The sequence below is a fragment of the Ambystoma mexicanum genome, chromosome 2q (assembly GCF_040938575.1).
Source record: "Ambystoma mexicanum isolate Mex_15411 chromosome 2q, UKY_AmexF1_1, whole genome shotgun sequence".
Taxonomy (NCBI): Eukaryota; Metazoa; Chordata; class Amphibia; order Caudata; family Ambystomatidae; genus Ambystoma; species Ambystoma mexicanum.
In genome coordinates, this window is record NC_090924.1 from 654,075,677 (window position 1) to 654,100,248 (window position 24,572).

Below are 24,572 nucleotides of genomic sequence, written 5' to 3' on the forward strand. Positions count from 1 at the left end.
AGGAAGAGGTAATGCTGTTAAGGCAGCAAAGAAATGAAGAGCAGGAAAAAGTGAAGAGGCAGGCAAAGGATGTAGAGGAAGGAAGGTGGAGGGATGGGCAAGATCTTGTTAGGTTTTATAAATTGATTATCAAGGAGATCATTGTGGACATGGAGTACAGGAATGTTGTCATGGGTATAGAATTCGAGCAGGGAGGTTGGGAGCCAGCACCCTTTGGTAGTGCTGAGTTTGCTTCTGTGCCTGTAGAAGTGTCAAGGGAAGGAATAACAGGTGTAACTCCATTTCCATTACTTCAGAAGGGCCTGGGAAAGGCGTGTTATGCCCCGTGGTCACACATGGACCAGAATAACTTGATAAAGACGCTCTCTTGCTCACTGCAGGGGTGGAGAAGTGGATTTATGCATTAGAGAAACACACTGCAGGCGTCATGTTGGCCATAGGGGACATGAAGAGTTATTCACGGCCCTAATGGGGAGCGATCAGATGAGCTTTGGAGATCGGAGTATCCGGTAGTTCAGTTGGATACTAATGCCCACAATGGGGCAGCTTTTAATAATTGCAGGGTGCAGGAATGGGGTCCTTGCAGATTATGTATCCTGATAAGCCTGATATAAATCAAATTCTAGCCAAAACGATGAAATCAGATGATGATCTTGCCACACACATCTAGTTAATTCAGGAGATGTGGCGGGAAGAGACGAGGGGATGCGTGGTGATTTATTTATTTACCACATGCTTAAGAAGGGACTTCCCGGGGGCGCTGTTGAGCAGCCATTAAGATGGCTGCCTGAACGAGGAGCTTGAGCCTCGTACATATACGAAATACACAAATATCCGGTTGTAGCTGGCTATTTGATGAACTGACTGCTGCCTGATGGTCCCTAAGATCTTGTGCAACTGAGGACGTGATTTCCAGAAAAACCACATTGCCGCGACAGAGCTGTTCACATCCAAATCTCCGACTGCAACAATCTCAGCATTGTGTGACAGGCGGTTGGAGCTGGCGCGCAATGGGCAGGATGCATAGCCTTCGCTCGAATCCACTGGAAGTTGTGCGCTGCCCCGCTTGAACCCAGTCTGACCGTGGGCAGGGGTGCCCGGGTGACTGGCCCTCCCGAGTTGCCCCTGGACCCACTGTGGCTGAGAGTTCTATGAGGCTTCCCTGAGTTCCCTTTGTCAGAAAGTGTGCTGAGCACCGGAGGGGTGCTTGGCGTGAGACGGGCCTGGTCGCTGATTGGAGGACGGACCGCACCAAAGCTGTCTGGGGTGTACCTCGGTCCGGAGCGCACATAAGGTCATCACTGGATGGGCTCCTGTGTCGAGCACTGCCAACACCTCCCCTGCTGTTCTGCGAGTGCCTGATCCGCCCTGTGCAACCACTGAGAGTGCTGGGTGCTTTGGAACACTGGTGCCTCCCTGGATGACCGCGACTGGCGTGCTGCTGACAGGGGGCCTGGCCTCAACACTAAGAGTTCGGCCCTCTGAGCTATCCTGGCGAAGTTGGGAGGTGAGCCTGAGCGGTGCGGGGGTCCGCGGCTGCCCCAATACAACTAAGGTCTGCTCTGGTGCGGATTGTGTTGACCTCGCGGGACCCGCCTGGAGTGTAGGAGTGATCGGCTGGATCCGCCTGGCTGGTGACTCAGACCTGTCCATCTGAAGGTTGGTGTGCTGGTGCTTGACTCTGAAGGCGGCCCGCACCGCTGGCATGGGCCTGGGAGAGAGTGTAACTGGCCTGACTGGTCGGTGGGGCTGACTGCGATCCTCCTGCGTGGCCCAGGGGGGAAAGGGAGAAACAAATCTGCCAAATCCACTGTGCAGGAGGTGCAGGCCAGGCTTGTGTGCTGCAGACTCTGGGCTTCCCCACTAGACGGATAGGAGTAAAGTGTGAGGCGCTGTACTAACCTGCTCCATAGAGCCCTGTGAATTTACATATGCACCAATTGGACTGAGTCCTGCAGACCGTCACCCGGGTGGTTCGCCTTCCCTTATACTGCAGGAAAGGACCTGGACGACACCTGACACCTCTGCTGCACCCTGATAGCACACATGGCTGAGGCTGATTAACTGGTGCAGCGGACTTTGGCAAACTGAATTGCTGCACTGAGGAGGCCGAGTGAGTTGCCTCTAGCTCGAGAGGTGCTTGTAGGCAGCATTTGCCCAGATGTCCTGCATCCCTGAAACCTCAACATAACACCATGGATAACACCATGGATGCACAATAGATATTGCGCCCTCTGATTGCCCCATATTGTACCCATACCGGCTCACTCCCTGTAATTGGGGCTCTGCTTGCCCACCCCTCAGCGCAGGGCGACTTGACTACTTTGCCACCGGTCTGTTGACTTGAAGCTTGCATCCTCACAAGCGCCTGAGTGGACCCTTCACTGGCAGTCATTGTCTGACTCTCCGCTGAGGGTTGGGCCGACGGCTCCCTGCCGGGGACTCTGTGCATAACCGCGGAGAGCCACAGCTGCCCACCTACCGAATATAGGGTGAGGGGAGCCATTGCGACAGGGACCAACATGACTAAGGGCGCTGGATCCAAAAAGAAGGGCCCTATGGCCACGTACACGAGCACCCCTGCTAGGGACCCAGACCCGCCTGCGATGACACCTGATCGGGAGGGCCTCTCGGCATCCCAGATGACCAGAGATGATCAACTCCTTACGGCTATGCAAAATGGCTTCCTTGCAGTAAATGTGAAACTTGATGACATTGTCTCAACTATTGGTTCCCTGAAAGCCAAACTTGAAAAGGAGGGGGCCCGCAATACAGAACTAGAGTCTAGGGTCAGCGAGACGGAGGACAAGGCGTTCAAACATGACTGCGACGTCGCACACCTGCTCCAAGAATTCAGTAGAGTCTGCAATCCGAATCGGAATTCCGGAAGCCTCCTGCAAGGACCCTATGGAACAATTTATTGAGAATTTGCTGAAAATACTGTTAGACCCCACCAGATTTTCGCAACACTTCCTGGTTGAAAGAGCGCACCATGTCCTGGCCACCATTCCCAGGCCGGGGGCTCCTCCTCACACCATGCTGGCCAAACTATTGAACTACCGCAACAGGGACCTAATCCTACGCATGGCAAGGGAGAAGGGGACATTATGTTTTGAATCAGTAGACATTCGTATCTACCCTAATTTTGCCCCCAATGTGCTGGCTAAGCTCAAGTCAAGCCCAGTCAAGAAACTACTGCACATACGCCAACTTCAATATGCCATGATATACCCAGCGAAAAACGGGAGGGCAAATTTTTTCGAAGATCCTGAAGAAGCCACAACGTTTATTGAATCCAAAATCTCCCGCTGCCAGCGAGGGACTGTGATTTGGGGTGCGGATCTCCTGCAGTCAGTAATGGACCGGACAATATTGAGAATGACTGACCACCTCGGGGGGCTGGTCACAATCTCGTAATGTGAGTGGGCATGTGCAACTCCTTTTGCCGGACTGGCTGCATACTGGCGGCCATCTAACTATTCTTACCGACTGCACACAGTGCACCCCCAGAGAGTTTAACAATGTTACAATGCACACTGGGTTTCATCGTCCAGTTGGGAGGGAGAATGTGAGAAAGGCGAGGGGAAGGTTTTGTACCTGTTTATAAATGGTTGCAATGTCGGGATCTACAGCTCAGTGCCTGCAATTGTAATCGCTTGCCCCAGGTTGGTCCAATGCTTTGGGAATGGTTTGGTCTTGACGACCCACTAGTTGGTGTTTGTGTAAGTATATTGAAAAACAGTGAAGACAGCGCCTTGACTATGACATACAATAGCATCCCTGATATAGCCTGGCCACAACTGGGCCTGGTCCTTGTATGCCCCAGACATGGTGAGCGCTAATATTAGGTTTCTGTCATGGAAGGTACGGGCCTCAACCACCCCATCAAGGCCCGCAAGGTTGCTGCCTACATCAACAGATAGGCCCATAAAGTGGTGATGCTGCAGGAGACACATGCCCAGGGATCCACAAATGATATATTAGCAAAAATATGGGGCCCCCAAAGATACTAAACTAATTACTCGACCCAGTCCCCGGGGTGTTCTTATGCTAACACACCGATTTATATCATTCCAAGAGACTAAACTAAGCATAGATCCGCTGGAAGATGTGTCATTTTATGGGGCGCACTGGTGGGTGTTAACACAACATTGATAGATACATATGGGCCAAACATTGACAACCCTCAATTTTATGGCCAAATACTGGAAACTTTATTGGGTACCCCCTGCCCACATATCATATGGGGTGGGGACTTCAATCTGATCTTGGACTGCATTTTGGACATATCCGTGGCCACTCAAAGGGACTTGTCCACTGCGGGCCGGATGTTACTGACAGATGCAGGCGTGAGCGCAACGCAACTGCATGCAAATACACTTACTATTCATCGGTGCATGATGCCCACTCAAGGATCGACCTATGGTTCGTCCCCACGTCACTCATGTCGTGAGTGGTAGAGTCCAGGATTTTTCCTTGCACAATCTCTGATCACTCCCCCATTACACTCACCCTTGAATGGAGTGTGAAACCCACTGCTAGGCCGCTCTGGTGCATGCCCCCCTCCTGCCTGTCAGACCCGGTATTCCTTGAGGGACTGCACAACGGGACAGAGGAATTTTTTCAGAGGAACGAGGGGTCAGTGCAACATCACAGCACCGTATGGGAAGCTTACAAGGTGTGGGTGAGGGGCAAGATTATCTCCATGGCCTCTGGGGTGCTGCATGAAACTAGGCGGGAACTCGAAATGGTGCAAACCGACCTTAAAAAATTGGAGGACGAGTACGCCAACACTCATGATTGGGCACTTCTGGGCTGCATAAATGGAAACCTTCTGAAGTTCAGGGAACTCACTGACAGAGAGGTCCAACTACTTTATAACCCGGTGTGGGCTAGACGATACGGCGAGGCCGACAGGCCCGCTCGCCAAGTGGCGAACGCGGTCAAATGTGAATTTAGGGTAACCCATATCACGGGGATTATTGATCCTGCAGGACACACCTTAAATACCCCAGAGGCAGTTAACTCTGAATTCTATACATTTTATAAATCGCTATACGGTAACTCCCACAAATGCACACCTGCAGAACTTGAGGCGTATCTGGATGATATACCACTAACGATGGTCTCCGAAGAAGCCCGTTTGGCATTAAATCAATTGCTGACCGCCAACAAAATCATTGCCGCCATTGAATCCCTCCCCTCTGGCAAGGCGCCGGGCCCTGACGGTATCGGGATTGAACTTTACAAAGAATTAAACTCAATCCTTGCCCACAACCTGTTGCGGATCTGGGAGGAGTTGCTCCAATCCGGTAAACTCCCGCCCTCAATGTCAGAAGCAGTGATTACAGTACTGTTGAAGCCCAATAGACACCCCTCAGATATGGGTTTGTATAGGCCACTGTCCTTAATCAATTCAGATACCAAGATCTTTGCTAAACTGCTGGCTACCAGGCTCCTCCTGTACATGCCAGATCTTTTGCACTCTACCAATCAGGGTTCATTCCTGGGCGGACAACTGCATTTAACTTACATAGGCTCTTTGGCGTAATCTCACAGCTAAACCAAATGCACAGGCAGTGGCAGCTTCCTTAGATGTAGAGAAGGCGTTCGAGCCAGTCTTCTGGCAAATCTTGTTTTTGGTACTGTGTCGAATGGGAATGGGTGAAGGCTTCATTCAGTGTGTGCGCCTGCTATATTCCTCCCCATCGGCTAGGGTTAGACCTGGGTCTCAACTATCCCTGATGTTTCTGCTTGAACGCGGCACGAGACAGGGATGCCCTTTATCCCCTTTACTCTTTGCCTTCACGATAGAGCCCCTCGCGGGTATCATGCGCCTTAGACACATGCATCGCAGTTCACGAATGACAGGCCCCACGCACATCATTTCATTGTACGCAGACGACGCGCTACTGTACATTAGAAACACTGCAACAAACCTCACCCCAATACTTGAAGAGGTCCGTAGATTTGCCAATTATTCAGGCTATCACATTAATGAGGCCAAATTGGAACTGTTTCCATTGAACAATGCCACCACCCCTCCTCCTAAACTGGAGGGTTTTAGATGGGCTCAAAATAAGCTGAAATATCTGGGCATCGTCATTACACGACAATACCACACCCTATTACAGGAGGACCACAAAAGATATATGCATACACTCAGAGGCAAACTGGAACTATGGGCTAGGCTCCCTATATCGCTATACGGCAGATTATCTCTCCTGAAGAAGATTCTGGTCCCTAACCTATTATACTTCTCTATCAATATTCCTGCTTGGCTGGTGCGCATATTCTTTGATAAACTAAGGTCGCTGGCAGTGGGTTTCACATGGGGCACTGATACGCCAAGGATGAGGTGAGAGCCTATCACCAAACCGTATGACCAGGGTGGGCTCCAAGCTCCCGATTTTGAGTTTGAGTTATATTATGAAGTGGCGCAGGTGCACTACGCCGGGCACTGTTATTCCACACACGGTCAACCACTACACAGGCCTTGAGGAATATAGTGTGTCCCCATCTGACTTGCGCACAATAGTCCTAGCCAATCGACACTCCGACACTTGTACTTTTGACCCGGTCCGTACGTCAGTTAATGCCTGGTCCAGAATATTCAAGAGGCCACAGGTCACTGAGCCATATGCAGGCACTATTCCACTCTGGTGCTGCCCCGGACTGCCCTCTACATACAATAAGGCTATCCAACATGAATGGGACACGAACGGCACAATGACGTTGCATGACCTCTTTCCGGAGGGCACGTTTCTAACACTGCCAGACTTTTCTGAGAAATTGGGCACCGGTCCCACTAAAACTCTGCAGTATTACAGAATTAGAGCAGGGGTCAGGGCACAATAGTCGTCATTCACATCTGAACCTGTGCTGTGCAAAATACTTGAGATGGTAGTTATGGCTGGTTACCCCAGAGGGTTGGTCTCCAAATTATATAAGAAATGCCAAGACATGTCCCCACTAACCTCGAAAGGTAGGTGGGAGGAGAACTTGGGTGCCCCACTGGATAAGGCTCACTGGGCAAGGTGGGGCCGCCTCACTAAGGAGGTGTCCCTGAATGCTAGACACAGACTCATTCAATTTAAGGTACTCAACAGACTACAATACACCCTGGGGAAAATTGCCAAATTTGTCCCTCTAACAAATGGCGCCTGTATTAAATCTAGTGTAGATAATGCAGATGCACACCACATGTACTGGGGATGCCCCTGTATTACAAAATTCTGGCAATGAACTGCATAAATGAACGGGTGTCCCACCGACATTAGCATTTCCCAAATACTTGTTTGGAGATATTGGCAATGCTATGACCAAGCTGAGAAGACTCTTCAAAATCGGCTGCTTACTGGCTAAGAAGTGCATATTACTTAAATGGAAGTCCACAACTGCTCTGGACATAACAATGTGGATTCATGAAATGACGTATGTTAATGAGTGCGAACAAGCCTATGTATAATTAATAACACTGAGTTGCAGGCCAAAAGACATTTGGGAACCATTCCGTGTGTACCTCTGAGATCACACAATTGATTAGATACTGTTGAGTGGAAGCAATTGCATATTCTGGAGTAACCCATTGTTGACTACACAAGCGGACACTAAACCTTGTGCTGATGTACTAACTAAAACCCCAAAGTAGACTGTATTTGAGGATGTATGTTTTTCACTGTGTTGAAAATAAAGTTAAAACAAAAAAAAAGAAGGGACTACCCAAGGAAGTTCAGCACGATTTAAATAAGTTGGTAGTGATGGAGGCCAAGAGTTGGCCGAAAATTCAAGCACAAATTGGGCTGGTGGCAGCTCCATGCTGAATTTGACAGGTGCTCCGAGTATCCTCAATTTTGAAATACCGAGGCCCTGCCATTGGAATCAGTTGATTGCTTATAGGACACAAGATTGCCCCTGTGGCCTCTTGCTTTCTATTGCCTGTTTTCCCAAAGTCCTGGGAAGCCCTGACTATGTCCCTCCACCTGACTGGATGTTGGGTGGAAGTTCCATATATGCCATTGTGGGGAAGTCCGGCCAGACTGGCTGGAGCCTTCCCAGTGACTGTATGTTGTGGGTACACCCTTGGGGTGGAACCTGGGTGAATGGAGTGTATGACCAATATTCACTTCTTGTAATGGGTGTCTGGTTTCTGGTATGTGACACAAAGACTGAGACAGCCCTGCCTGAAACTGGTATGAATACAGTGTCGAGTGCTGAATGGCTGGGTACTTGTCCCAATACACATTTCTTGTTGTGAGTGTCTGGAGGGAGGAGAATGGCCTGACTACACTGTGAGCCTAATTGGCTGTCTGCCTGCATGAATGCCCTTCTAAGTGATTGGTTGCCTGAGTGTGACCCAGCAGAATGAATGAGAGACCCAACAGTATATCTGGGGACCTCTCACTGATAGAAATTGTTCAGAAGCTGAAATTGATACTTGATGCTTAATCTCGAACCCGAGCCCGAAGAAGAAGGTTGACTGCTGTTACCTTCACCACGATCCGAAAGCTGCTGTGTTGTCAAAATTAATCCAAGAGAGGACCTGGCTAGGAGACCTCTTCCCAAGCTACGAGGGACCATGGTGCACTGTTAACCTTCGACAAACCGCCCTCGAAGCCAGCCTTCAAAAGACTGTCAACCGGAGACTGGGACCCCTGAGGAGAACGAAGAGAAGCACCGGACAGCCATCCACTGTCGTCGACCAGGGTTGGCAGGGTTGCTATAACTGCTGGAGGCCTGTCGAGGCTGTGTTGCCCAGAAGCGGGAACTGCTTGACGCTGAGCCGCCGATGACCAGAGCCACAGTGCTCCATTAATTAAGACACTTTGAATTCAAGGACGCTGTCCCCAGCATCGCCGGCCGCATTGTGCCGCCAGAGAAAGTCAAGGCCGCTGACGCGCCGAGGAGCATCCGCCAGTGTATTTTCTGCCACACGAAGACCACAGAGACGCCAATGACTCAACGTCCTTGCTGGGCCAAAGTTCTTCAGTGACTCTCTTTGCGGCAACAAACTATCATCGTCGAGGTGCACCCCACGCCTCATCTTCGCAGGACATCCACGACTGGTCGTCGACGAGCAATGCCAGGACCGAAGCTGCTGCCTCAATGATTTTGTTCATCATTTCTTCAAGGGATCTCGATGATCCGTGGCTCCTGCCTTAAAGGGAGCCACTCAAGAAGGATCCGTCGACGACCCGATGTCAAACTCTGCTATTCCAGGTGCATTGAGGGGGTAGAACCTTTTTAGAGGGAAACAAAACTCATTTAAACAATATATGGACTGGGCTAGTATTATATCTTTATTTACAGGTTGCCCAGGCGGGGGTTCCTCATACAGAACTGTGCCTAGTGTTAAGGCCCAGTATTCTGCCTATTGTTTTAACCAACCTGCTTTCCTCCTATGCCTATTGTTGATTCACATTATTAACTGATTTGTATGACATTTGAACTGAGTACAGTTGATGCATTTTAATCGAATCAAAGAGTCGTTGTGGTACCACATATAAACTGTATATATTTACCATTTGGGAATTATCGGAGCACACTGTGTGTTATTGTGATTGTGTACATAACATGAGCCTATTTATACATACAAAGAACTATGTATTACTAACATAGTGTGTGGACATACCTTTGTGGGTGTTTGGGGACTGCACTGTACTTAAGAACCAGCCTGCATCACCTCCTGAGAGCTTAAGTCTTGATTGCTCGACCTTCGCTACCCAATAGAGAATCTTGGCTAGGATGCTCTGTGCATCTACTCTGCCATATAGAGAGCAGGAGTACAGATACCCCCCCCCTCCAGTCTTTACAAGGAAGCTGGAGACTGGTGCACAGTGGTGCACAGTTCTGTGCATCAAACTGTCCATATCGCTGAGGGACGTGTCCGACGAGAAATAGTTTGAAGACACTGAAGACACAGGAGAGATGGTCTTTGAGAGTGGGGCGCCTTGCCAGATAACGATAGAGCAAAGGGAAGTACCACAAACCATGGTCATCATTCGAAATAAATTGCCACATTGGATGGAGGTTTTATAAAAGGTGCCGGACCATTTATGGACCAGAAATCCTCATGCTGTGGGGCTGCTAAAGAGTGTTGGAGCAGTGCAAATAAAAATTGAAACCTAGTGCAATATTACCGTGGGTTAAGCAGTCACCCATGTCTAGAGAGGCAGACAAAGGGATTTACAAGACCATTATGGTGTTGTTGAAGCAAGGCATAATACAACCTTCTGTGTCCCCTTGAGACACGGCCATCTACCCTGTGAAGAAAGCGAAGGTGTCCAGTTGGAGGATGGTTCAGGATTTGCACTCCCTCAATAACATTTTTGAGGTGTAAATTCTGGTGGTACTGAATCCTGCTACCATTATCTGTAACATCCCTACTTGGTTGACCCAGTTCACATTGATTGATTTAAAAAAAAATCATTTTTCTCTGTCCCCTTAAACCCCGATTCTCAGTTCTTGACATCTTTTACGTATCGTGGTAAGAGCTTTTATCACACAAGGTTGCCCAATGGGTACTGTGAATCTTTGAGTGTCTTTGACAGGGTGGTTCAAATGGATATGGGGAATTTACATGTGTCCAGTACTGTAATTCAGTATGTGGATGATATGTTAGTCTGTAGCACTTCAGAGGAGCAGTGTTGAGGGATTTATGGAAGTGCAGAAGGTGAAGGTTCTGATAGAATGCACACTAATTAAAGTGTTAACCCTGTCCACAGAGTTAGGCATAGTTAAATGCACTGCACACACTAATCCAATAGCTCTCTGGAATGATGCCGCAGAAAAGGCGACGAAGGAAGCGACGCACTTACCAGTTACAGATTCACAGAAAATGGAAACTGTGTCCCAGCAGGTACAGTTGCCAGCCCCATATACCGCAGTCCCGGTGCTGCAAATCGTAGAGATGCAAGGAAAAGCCCCTAGAGAAGAACAGGATCTCTGGAAAAAGAAAGCATGTGTCCTCTCACCTACAGATTTGTTGTGGAGACAGGAGTTGATGGGAAAGGTAGTAATGCCCCTAAAGCTGCTCCTTGTGGCTCTGGAGCAACTACATTACCCATCGCACACTTCTCTGTTACAAAATGCGGTAGAGCTCCAGGAGGAATGGTTTATACTGAACCTTCTGGAATAGGTGTGTAGGTTTGTAGAAAATTGTGTAGTTTGCAAAGAACTAAATCCCGTAAACACCATGAGGTCAGTAAGGGGAGCCTTGCCTAGGCTCTGCGGGTCATTCAGGCAGTCCTATACAGACTTGGTGGACATGATCACGAGGTGCAACAATTATCAGCACCTCATTCTTATTGTTTGTCTGTTCTCCCAGTGGCTTGAGGTTGGTTCCTGCATGCATCCTTATGCTAAGTTCACAGAAAGATTTCTGGTGAGGGAGGTATTTCCACGGTGGGGATTTTATGAGATCTTAAAATCCGACAATGGAACCTACTTTTTTTAATGCCTTGTTCGCAGAAATGACTTGGCTTTTGGAAATCAAGCATAGGTTGTGTTTGGTATACAACCTGCAGGCCAATGAAATTGTGGAATGGTTGAATGGGGCCCTTAAGGTCTGGTTGGTGAAAATATGTAATCATTTTAAAAATGTCATGGTACTATTGTCTGCCCCTAGCACTTTGTATTATTTGAGAAATCAGCCAGGAAAAGAACATCACTTGAGCCCCCACGAAATTCTGATGTGGCATAGGCTACACACACCTCTCTCATCTGCACGCATTGCATCAGACGCAAACAAGACCGCAGAGGTCCTAGGTAAGACGTTTAGGGAGTATTTTTGGATTTTACCAAGAGTGTCAAGATTATGTCTTCACGGGTTGTGTCTTCTCACCAACAGACTACAGGAAGAAGCAGCAAGAAAAATGATGATCAAGGCAAGCAACAGTTACTCCCGGGTGACCAGATCTACATCTGGACCTTCATATGCTGTTGGAATGAGCAGCGTTTCCATGGGCTGCGTCAGGCTATTTATGCGACTCTGACTGCTGTGAAGGTAGAGGGCAACAAGAACTGGATCCATATCAGTGATAGAAATACTGGTACCCCTTGTGAGGGGTCAGTAATGCGTAGCGGACAAATGCTTGTAGATTTCTCAAAATATGACATTTTATTAAAGAAATTATATAAAGAAAATATCGTGCTTGTCGTACTCTACAGAGGAATTCCCTACCTCGCTTAAAGGTTAAGGGAACATTCTCTAGCATGGGAAAACTGCCCCTCAGACTAAACAACAAATACACAAAAGTAATTATATATCAACACAATATAATAAACTATATTAACACAATATCTGAATGGCTTTCTCCTATCCTGTGTAAGATCCCTTCCCCAGGCTTCAAAGTTAACTCCAAATGTTCAGCAAAAGAAAAGAGAGGTTTTGAACCAGCTCTTGAAAGTTCAAAGTCAAAACAAAAGTTCATCACACAAAAATATCCACTGGTAACAATTCTTTGTTCCTGGATGAAAAGATCCCCTTCGACCTTCCAGAAAAGAAATAACACCAATGGTAATCCTGGTTAAGATGGTAAATTGTCTCTTCTTCGAGATAAATAGCCATAGTTCAAAAGACAGTGTACTATTCCCAAAAGTCAATAATATACAGTTGTTTAAGACTTCTTCAGTTACAACTTTACATATTTCTCTGGGCTGCTGCTTCATATATCAACAGCCACACTTCTACTGTTGGCGTTATGAGAACAGTTACCTTTGTCCCTCCGTGAGTTACTGCTTCAAACCACTTCAATGTGACATCTGCTGACAACTTAAAATACCAGCACAGTTCAAGTACTATTACCACTTCTCAGTACGTTAGGATTATTAGGCAGGTTTTGACAAGACACTTCAACCTCTTCAGTTAGGCAAGGCACTATTTCTTTGGATGACTTTCTCAAAAGGGGCAGGCTCTTTGCCTCTTCAGACAGACAGATCACCAACCACAAGCACACCCTGTTTCTGCCCATAAGACTTGCTTCTTTCTGGCTTGAGCAGTATTTGGCACCACAGGTTGCATACAACTTCAGAATATTCTTCACAAGCAAGTGGCTCCCCTTGCCCAGCTTTACTCACACCTTTGTGCCAGTTCAGCCCAGTAATAATCCAGAAACCTTGGTACCACAATCTCAGCTTCAGGTAACAATGGCACACTGGTATTTTAGGCCACTTGATTGTTAGCGACTTCACAGGGTAGTTGGATGGCTCTTTAACTCTTTGCAAGACTGGTTTCTTGGCTTGGGTATTGCTTGTTCTTCTCTTTTATACTTTCAACTCTTTACTTCTTAGAGATGAAAAGAATGTCAATTCTGGATACAGTATATGGTTCAGCCTTGCAAGTGAAAACCAAATTAGGCACACACAAACTCTCTTTTAAGTAGATGTCAAGGTTTTAAAGTGAATAAAGAATGCTATTCCTGTTTAAAAGCAAAGACGATGTTCTGACTTCCTTTGGGAATTAAAATTAGGCACACGCGACCTCCTCTTTATGTGTGTTTTCACTCTTGTAACTTGTAAATCAATGATTGTTTAAGTTTGCGGGAGTGGTTCAGAAAGTGTTCCCTTTTTTAATTAGGGACACACAACCACTCCGTTACACGGCAACAGTCTTTCAGTTCAACAATCGGTTTTAATGTGCTTTAACTTCTCACGCAAGTGTTAACTTTCTCACGGCATATGTGAGTGCTACATTTCCATTGTTAGTAGCGTTTTCAGTGATAACGAACAGCTTTCATTCACCTTTAACAATGCGTGTGTCACTTAGGAGCTGGATACAGTTACCGGCAAGGCTTGCACAGTGTATATGAATACTGTGCTTCACTCAACGGCTTCAGTAACACTGCTTTTGTGGGTTGTACTGCTTTCCAAGTCTCCTCTACCACTTCTACTTCTTCTGGCTCGCCGGGGACCCTCACCCTTCACCGGCACAGGTGTCTTCGGTCCGACCACTTAACTTGGGAGTTCCTTTTCCTCCCGAGACCCTCGACTTGCCTTCTGCTTCTAGCCTTATTGCCTCATCACGAGTTGCGTCCACGCTAATAGTGTTACTGCCACCCGGTCCAGCGCTATTATTGCTGGATCAAGGGTTGGGCGGTCCAATGGGGCATTTTCGGGGCAATTAGTGTGTGCTAATAGTGCCATGGTAATTGCACCCGAAAATGGGACTCGACATTGTGCAGACCCTTAAATGCGGCAGTAATAGCATTACCGCTGCATTCAAGGGCTACCACTCAACTCGCGATGAGGCCGTTAGTCTCCTGCACGTTCAAAGCACTGCAATCACAGCAATCAGGTGGAAAACATAGGGGGTCATTACGAGTTAGGAGGTAGCCATGCCGCTATTAGTTGCATGGCTACCCCCTTACCGGGTAAATGAGGAATTACTGGGCCATTCCAACCTTGGAGGGCCCGGTAATTCTTCATTCAAGGAACCCGGACCCGGTACATCCCCATTACCATTCGAGCCCCCATAGGGCTCAATGGGAATGGGGAGCATTCTAACAACGGGCCCGTTCATAACGGGCCCGTTGTTAGCATGCTGGACTCCTTGCAGGACCCGCTAAGGACGCCTGGTTTACCAGGCGGCCTTAGTGGGTCCCGCGAGGAGACCTCGTAATAGGGCGGTAAGGGGTTGACAGCTCCGGCACCTTTACCGGCGCCGTTAACCCCTTACCGCCCAACTCGTAATGACCCCCATAGTCTCTGCAACGTTGTCCGTTGTGAAGCCTCTGTACTTATGATTTTGGGAGAAACAGGCTTTCTGAGAACTTGCAGATTAAATCTGCTGTCTCCACGTTCCAGCGTCTCTTCTGTTCTTCCACTTTCTTGTGATTTGCCAGCCTCGTGTTTCTCCTCTGCTGCTACTGCTACAGTCAGCCTTGCAGCTCTCGTTCCAGCTCCTCCTTCTCCCTTCCTGAGTGGGCATTTTTTATGACCCCCAGCTTCATCAACAAGCTTCAGGTGTGGGCCATTAAGCCAAATTGGCTGACTAATGCAATGGCTACTAGACTTAATTGCCTGACTGCTATATCTGCATGCCTCTCCAGCCCTCATTCTCATCTCAGTACCTCTACGATTCTGGGACGTGTAGTCTCTTCTAATAAAATCAGTTTTTTCAACATCTGCATTATGTGTAAGGGCACATTTAATTCCCTTAAGGATTCTAACAGAGGGTTTATGAGAATTAGTTATCACAAAGGAAGATGGTTTAGTAAAGACATTTCCATAATCCTTCATATTGTACCCTTGGGATAGAGGAAGGTATTTAGCTTGAAATACCAAAAAGAATCTTTCCTTCTGTGTAGTTTTTTCTGATTTTATAACCTTGGGGTTTACAACCTTTGGTTTAATGAGGTTGGGAGACATTAAAATGACAATAAGCCATAACCTGTTTATGCACAAGGGGAATAATATTCCTATCAGAGGGAAATTACTGTGTGTCATCCCATGTAATCTCCTCACAACCCTGTGCCCTGTCTGCTCCCAGGTGATCCTCCCACAGGAGACCACACCCAGGGTTCAGGACCAGCCTTCCCCTGGCCACCTGGGAGGAGACTTTAGGCAGTGTTTCAGTGAGGGATCCACAGGATTTTTCACACCCACCACCGGTGCAGGAACAGTCTCAAAGTTAACTATGCCCTAAGTATCCGCATTTCATTCCAGTGGAGAAGGGGGCTGGAAAAGGAGACCTGGGACTTGAATCTTTTTGTTTATAAAAGAAAAGAACATTTTTAAAATAATTATTTATGTCATATTGAGTGTTTATATGTTATTTGTGGTTATTTTGTCATCATGTTCGAGGATGACAAGTGTAAATGTAGAAAGTTTAAATTGATCTAGTTTTAAAAAATTTGAACATTTATTAGCAAGAATAAGAAGAAGTATTGATATTGATTTCTTGGATAATGGGGATGATGCAATAGATCCTGCAACAAATGGTTTTGCAGTGCATAATGTATGGTACAGCCATATGAGGAAGGATGGGAGAGAGAGATCAGTAGGATATTGCTATATTTGCACTCTCATCCCCGACGCTTCTAGTGTCCCGAGGATGTTTATCCCAAATGAAGTAGAGGTTGCAGACACAATCAGTTACAGCATCCGTTTTGCCTATCAATGAAGAATTTCCAGCTGCAGGTCGTAAAGAGCAGAAGAATATCTGATGTGTACAAAGAGCCCAAATGAGTTTAGAAGAGGCTATGTTCTCTACAAACCACTGGGAGCGGGGGTGAAGAGTTGCAGAGCTCGAGGATTGAGGGGATTCTCAGAAAAAGAATGTATACACCAAGCATGTGGAAATACGTGGCACAATTATCTGCAGCATCTGATGTGGCTCAAAGAGCCAGAAATACCTTGTTCAGAAACAAACACATGCCCATTTTTCAGTATGTTTTAACAGCGATGGCATGGGAACTGCAGCCGCACGCTTCGCATCACTGATCTGGCTGGAGGTACAGCGATCCTTTTGGACATTTTCTGGATGTGTGGATCATATGCCTACAGGCACTGGCCTCCAGCCTGGCAAGGTGTGTGCAGTTTCTCTTCACTCCACATGCTAATCCTCATAATCCCTGAGTAACACTTGGTCCTGGCCAGCCCAATGCCCAAAGACACATCTGTACCCCCTTTGTCCACTGTGCCCCTTGCTTCTTCTTCATCATCATATATGGACAAATCAATGTCTTTATTCAATGACAGGAAGCAGGAACTATTGCAACGGACTCAGCGGTTGAACTACATTTTGGCAGCATCATCAGAAGCCTGAATGGACATTCCTGAGCAGTACCGACTGTTAAGTCACACAGAGGTCTTCTTCTCCTCTCCGCTAGCATCTGGCGTCCAAACCACTCCAAGTGACTAGATATGAACTTTAACTGTTTATCAATTCATCTGAGTGAGCGTTCAGTGCCATCAAGGAAGAGCTTCGGGCCCTGAGGCTCATGATGTTACAGAACCACTATATCCTCAACCACCTTACAGCTATGGAGGGAGCGGTGTGCCAGAAGATTGGGAGTATGTAATGCACATTTTTGCCTCCCAATGACTCTGAGAATGGGACTTTGGCGCTAACTATCGCTGACTTGCATAAGCTCAGAGTGATCATGGAAAATGTGGCAGGAATTACAAATGATTTGTGGTTAAATTCACTTCTCTCCTGGGTGCCGTCTTGGATGAGCCTCACTGTGAAGATTGTTTTGCCAATTTCTGCCTTTTTTCGTATTATCTTCTGTTCGTGCCAAATGGTCCTACGATGTAGTTCTGCCCAGGTACCGAAAACAGCTGCTATGATGACTGTGACCCTGTTCAAAGCTAGAATCACTACCATTTCATCTCACATGGGTACTCAGACTGAAGCTGTTTTCTGTCCTCCATCAAGTTGTGATCATTGTGTGGAGCAACAAGTAGATTGCAGAAATTGTGGGGGGACGAGTTGGGTTTATTCATCAGAAGAGTATACCCATTTTGGGACGGAGATGAAAAATGATTGCAGGGTTGTTTCCCAAGAAGATGATTTTAACGTACAGCAATATGATTTGTTAGTTAAAATATTAAACGAAAGGTGGGAATGTTCGGGTGGTCAGGGAAGGTCCCCACGGTAAAGAGGGGTTCATGTTGCGCATGCACCATATTTGTGACTGCGGGTGTGGCGGACTTGCCGCAATGTTACAATTTCATATGTATCCAGTGTAGTTAATTGTGAATGGGATATGTTACTGTAGTTTTACTTTTTGTTTAAATTAATACATATTAGACTTGCACGTGCGTAAAGATAAAATGCTAAAACCGCCAAAGGCAATATAAATGTGATTTCAGAATATTGTGCTATGGATTGCGCAGAAGCAGGCAACGAGGAGTTTCTTAAACGGGAATGCGGGAAAGGGGGCCTGAAGTACCCACTGTTAAGGAGAGATAATATTTATTAAACATGCATGCACATTGCAGAGCATACAAAGGGAATTTATAAATCTGTATGTAGTGAGCTTTTGTAAATTCATTTAGACTTTGCAGCCAGCAGTTTGTGCAGTGAATTTCAGGTGGCTGTGAAAATCTAGTTCTGCAGGATTGAAGGTTAAAGAAGGAACAATGATTAACAAAGTATGGCCAGCTGTCAAACAGGACACAATGTTTATGGCTTGTTAGTTATGCAGCAGGCAGATGTAATCTCCTTAAGTGCCTTGAAGTTTGTAGAGGGACCCGGCCATTTGTTCTGACCAGTAATACATATGGGGTGAAGTAGCGCCCGAGGCTAAATTGATTGAAACCTAGAAGTTTCAATTGCATTCTCAGATGTGTTGTGCATGTGGAAATGGTAGTCATTTAGATTAGAATGTTTCAATGGAGCCAGTAAGCTGGGGCGGATGAGATGGCTATCGTAAGTTCAAAGAGAACCTGTTTACTCAGCCTCCTTCAAATTGCTTGAAGTATCTATGCATTCCATGTGCAATTATCTTTAAGGTTAAAAAGCTCAGGCCACTTGTTACCAGTAATGAATTATGTTTGCACACACATGTTTAACTGTTTGATGATGTCACAACCTACTATGGATGAATCCCATGAAGGGGTGTGCTATGAATATGATCTGAAGATAGTAGTTAAGATAACAAGAGGACAACGAGAATGGAAGAAATGGAGAAAGATGGGATTTGATTGTAGAGGTTTTGTCCAATCACATGTGGGGGGGTGGACTGTAATAAAATTTATGGTAGCATTTTAATTGTTGCAAAAATATATATAGTGTGTCATCGTATGTGGTTCAGTGAGATTTGGGGTAGTTTGGCTCAATAGAGTCATCTAGCTGCTCCCTGGACCATAGTACAATAAACTTGCTTTACGTACAAACGTGCACTCCTTCCTTAAGTGGGGGGGGCTGCTTTGAGTTGAGGCGATTAGGTGCCCACCCCTATATATTCTTTACTTTAATTATCGTTGAACTTTAAGGTGGTGCCCACTACCCACATCATTTGCATATGTAAATACTTTCACATCTTTGCATCACCGGGAACCTATGGACACAACTACACATTGACTGCTTACAAACCTTCCCGTTGACATAAAAAGATGTGGAAACTGTTTTCTCCGTTAAAATTGAGGGAACCTGAAATCACGCAATAATCCATCAATGAGCCACTTGATATGCACTTCCATCCTTTTTCCTCCCTATTAACTTCTCTTCCAAAAGTTAGAAGGTGACAAGTAGGAAGCTTTTTTTCAGTGTTTAAAGCTACATTTTGGAACTTTGTTTTGTTGAAATCTGAGGGCCATTGAAGCTTGTCAACTATGTAGGAGACCCTTAAATGTTCCTTTCATCCCTCATGTGTGCTCTTAGGTAACACGAAATCATGACTGTGATGATAGTGGCACGTACCAGGAAGCTAACAAAATACATATGGTTAAATAAAGGACATCAAGGCTTGAACACAAGGAAGGAAAAGATTCATGCAAATGTTGCAAATCAGATCTGAAACCTGACAAACTAGCCTGACAAATCCATGGAATATGATAAAAACAATACCACAAACATACTTCTGCTCTACCAACAAAATCTTTAATTTGTATAAAATAATCACCAAAATGTCTGATCCTGAACAAGCAAAATATTAAAGAGTCCCATTCCAAAATCTTGCTAACAACATCTCTAAGTCATTCATTGATAAAAAATAAATGCAAAGAAACATTCAGATGGACCAGCTTATTTTACAAGCACTCTAGCTGATAAACTATACATCTCCTTCCACGCCATCTGCTACATTACAGAAAATGAACTTAGCAAAATGGTGAAACAAATGAAGGCCCCTTTGATCCAAAGGCCACCTTGCCCGGTAGGCTTACTTGAATTGTAACTTACACTGCTATCACCTGCGTTGACAAGCCACTGCAATGCATCACATGATCACGGTTCAGTGTCTTAACCACTTAAGAATGCTCCAATTGCCCTGCTCAGGAAAAAGCACATGTGGATTCTAATGGCTTGTCTGACTTTCGCCCAATATCCACTCTCCCAGTTGAAGTAAAAATCATAGAAAAAGATTTTACTTGCCAACTCCAGAAATACATACAGACCACTTTATCTTATGATAATCTATTAGGAATGGGAGCAGCTCTGGACATTGGTACAATACTAATCAACATCTACGCAGAACCCTTCGGATTACAACCAATTAAAAGTAATAATTCTTCTTGACCTGTCAGAAGCGTATAAGAAGGTAGACCATATATTCTTGCAGCACCATCTTTACCACTAAATGTCAGAGAAAGGGGAAGTTCTCACTTGGATCATATTGTTCCCTAAAGTTCACTCTTTTAAAGTAAACATTAGACAATTCATCTCTGAACCCCAACCAACAACATGTAGAGATCCTCAAGGATCTGTACTATCGTGGATCTTTACTATGTACATGAGACACTAAGTATGACTCATAAGAAGCTACTCTTTAATAGTCAAAAGGCTGGCAGACACCATTGAAAGAATGCTATCTACAGAGTTTGATTCCCACCTCCCACAAAACATCATTATTTGCATGGCTACAATTCAGGAGTGGATGTCTCAAAATCTGAAATCTTACTCCACATGAACTACCCAACCCAGTACCCTACTATTCCCCAAACCTCACTCTCTGGGAATGGCACCTATACCTGTATACAAAGCAAACAATTTGGGGATCTCACTTGATTCTACACTATACCCCCGCCCTCTCAAGTACGTATGCTTAGCAGGAATGCTCACTATTACCCTTAAATGCTTAAAATGATCACACAATTTTTAAAACTGGAAATAAAATAGAATTGGTCAGAACATGTGAAGTCTGACGTCATGAAGTGCTCGAACAGCATAATCACTGGCCTAAATAAGAAAGAACGTACAACTTGCACAAACAGTGCAGGAAAAATGATGTTGGGATTACTGAAATACAACCGTGTTACCCTTGCTTCCGGGAGCATTTTTAATGGAAAAACACATGGGCTCCCTGAATCTACACAAAGAGCAGCGATAACTAAAATCTACAAACACAAATTCTCTTTGTGTATGAAAACAGATATTATAGTAAATAGAAAACTAGGAAATTATTTTAAATAATCAAACCTAGACTGAAAAACTCATGTCTAATACACAAATGCTATGATCAATATAATCAATCAAGACTAATAGGTAGTTCTATGGATTCCAATTTTTCATAGCCATAAGTTGTATATCCTTTTTTTAACAGAAAATGGTTTATGGACACATCACACGTCATGCTACACATTATTTTACCAGATGGGTACGTAATCCAAAATATTGATCGCACCAGAAAAAAAGGAGGAGGAATAGCAATAATTTAAAGATCCTAGATACAAATTTCACATTTTGAATCTTTACAGTGGGATGCATCGACTGAAACAAAACATTTGGTCTTATCAACATCACCAAATATCTCGATAAAAATACTGCTGGCCTATAGGCCTACAGGCGCAGCCAGTACCTTTTTAGAAGGGTTGGATCAGTACCTTATAAATAGTGGAAGTAAATATAAAGATATCCTCTGTCTGGGTGACTTTAACATCTGGTTAGAGGATCAATCAGGGTTAGATGCCATACGACTTTGAGAAATAACAACTTTGCATGATCTTATACCCTTAGTTATTTCAGCCTCCCACAATCTTGGGCACTGCCTAGATGTATTACTGGCAAGAGGGAAAGGAATTCTGATGAAGGACAAATTGCCTATTTCCTGGATAGGTCACTACAGATCACTACCTCAGTGGATTGTAATAGGCCTAGAGAATAGCCAACTAGTGTAAATAGCTTGGCGGAAGCCCACAAGCCTAAAGAACTGGAGAAAATCCTGGGCACGGAACTGAGGAAAGAATTGCATCTTGTAAACTCAATAGGTGAATGCAATGCTCTGTTTAAACAAGGGGCCATAATTATGGATAACATCTGTACCTGTAATGCCCCTTTGAAAGCAAGCGCACAAAAGAAAATGTCAAAACCTTGGTTCACTACCCAGCTATTAGAGCTGAAGAGATTATACAGACGAATAGAAAGAAGATGGCGAAAATCAAGAACCTCACAAAATGTAGACATTGTTAAGGCAGTTTTAACAAATTACAAAACAGCCATTTTTAGAGCAAAGGTGGACTTTCTAAGCGGGAAGATAGATGCAGCTGCTAATCGTGCACGAGAACATTTTTTGGTTGTCTCAAATTTTGTCTGCCAAAAAAGACACATTGTGGGAGGGAACCTTCAAAAGAACAGCCAAACATATTTAATAACTTTTTCTTGGATAAGATTAAGTTAATACAAGAAAACCTCACAAAGGAGAGGGAAACTGAAGGAACTGAGGTGTGTGACCATCCTGATATAGGACCTTCATCGGAGGTAGATGGTATTCTGTTTTACTATAACGGTAATGGAGGAGCCTGTCTGCATCTTTTTAATGGCCCTTAAACCTACACACGATTTACTATTCCCTCTCCCAGCGTGTGTGGCAAAGCAGTTAGCATCAGATACAATGCCATTTATGACAAGTTTTGTAAACATGTCATTGAGCCAGGGGATAGTTCCGGATGAACTTAAGCTGTCCATAATTTCCCCACTGTTGAAGAAGGTAAACTTAGATCCTGATACTAACAGAATTATCACCCAGTCGCAGGTCTTCCTTGGCTGGGAACAATTCTGGAGACAGTGGTGACAATGCAGTTTCAGGAATATGTTGAAAAATAAGGCATTCTGGACCCACTACAATCAGGGTTCCATCCAAAATTTGGAACTGAAACTGCATTGGTCACGGTGTGGGATGAATTATTAAGGGGGAGACCAAGGAGTACTGTCCGTCCTTGTAATGTTAGACCTATCCTCGCCCTTTGATATAGTGGACCACAACACTCTCATTGAGTGACTGAGGATAATAGGGAATGTGTCAGGAAGTGCTCTTAAATGGTTCACTTCTTTTTTGTCAGGACGACGAGTGAAACAGGGGTCTTTCTCTCTGATTCACGTTGGCTGTGTTATGGAGTCTGCAAGGGTCTGCCATATCACAGCTACTGTTTAATATTTACCTACGCCCCCTAATGGACATCCTGAGAAGACACATGGTCAGCTTCCAGTCATATGCAGATGACACCCAGGTGTTCCTTAGGTTAAACAACATAGAGGAATCCTTCATATGGGTTAGTAACTGCTTGAAGAGAGTTGAAGGCTGGATGTCTACTAGCTTCAATTTAATCCAAACAAGACTGAGGTGATTCTGTTCGGCCCAAAGCATTTGGTTGGTGGGGACAGATGTCCCCTAGTACCATCTTTTCTGGGATCAGAGTTGAAGTATGTCTCCAGAATTAAGAACCTGGGGTGCATATGGCAGAGTGATTTGGGTTGTGAAGGCCAGGTTACGGCTAAAGTTCATGCTGTTTTCTACAATTTACAGCTGCTTCAACTGGCACTCCCTTATGTTCCCAAAAAAGATCATGCCACAGTGGTTGGAGCTAATAGTCTACTGACGGGGGCCTGCCAAACAAATACACCAACTTCTAAAAGAACAACATGTGGCAGTTAGATTAGTGTTCGGGATAAGGAAGTCAACACCCATATCAGGCCTGCGCCGATCACCTCATTGGTTGGCGGTGGAGGATCGAATTAAATTTTAAACGGATGTATTATTTTCAAATGCCTGAATAACCTAGCTGCTAGGTATCTTGCGGAAAAGCTACATCGCTATCGACCAACACGGTCCTTAAAGGGGAAGTTTGCTCAGAAATGTTACTGTCCCGATCGTTCGGGCATGTATTTTTAAGCATACTATAATAGATCTTAAAAAATGTTCCTTTGCATCTTACCTTATTTTTCCTCACTTTTACACATGCGAAAACAATGGGTTGGGCGCCGTCATCTTGTGCTAACTTATCTGTTGATGCATTGCCCTAAGTTCAAGTGCCCTCACGGCAAGAACACAGATCGCTCACCCACAAACTGACATCACTAGACACTTACGCCCCTTTTCACAATGCCAATGCATATCTCATGTCAATGTTTTCTGTGGGCAAACTATTGACGTGTCTCCATGGAAACGCCAGGACTCCTCTTTCCTCGACAAGTATAAATAGACCCTTTCTGAGCAGACAACATTGCAGTTTCTTTTTCATTTGTCTCACTGTATTTAGTTTCGATCGCCCGTGACCCGTTTCTGCTCTGGTCAGCTATCTTGTATGTATGTATGTGTCGGAATTTATAAAGCGCGACAAAAACCTGGAAGCCTCAAGGCACTAGGGACAAAAAAAAGTCACCACGGAGGAGAGGAGGGGAACACACGTTAAAACAGAAATATTTTTAGCTGCTTGCGAAAGTTAGATAGAACGTGATTGTTAGTGATATAAAAAGGAAGAGCGTTCCACAAAGACGGGGCCAGTACAGAAAATGATCTGCCGCCTGCACGAGCACATCGAAAGCAGGGAACAGCCAGCAGAAACTGGTTGGCAGAGTGGAGGAGTCTCTTAGGCTGATAAAGGGAGAGCTTTGCCTGCAAAAACTCAGCACTAGCAGAAAGAAGGAACTGTGCATAAGACCTCGAATGTCAACCGGGTTCTAACGGGCAGCC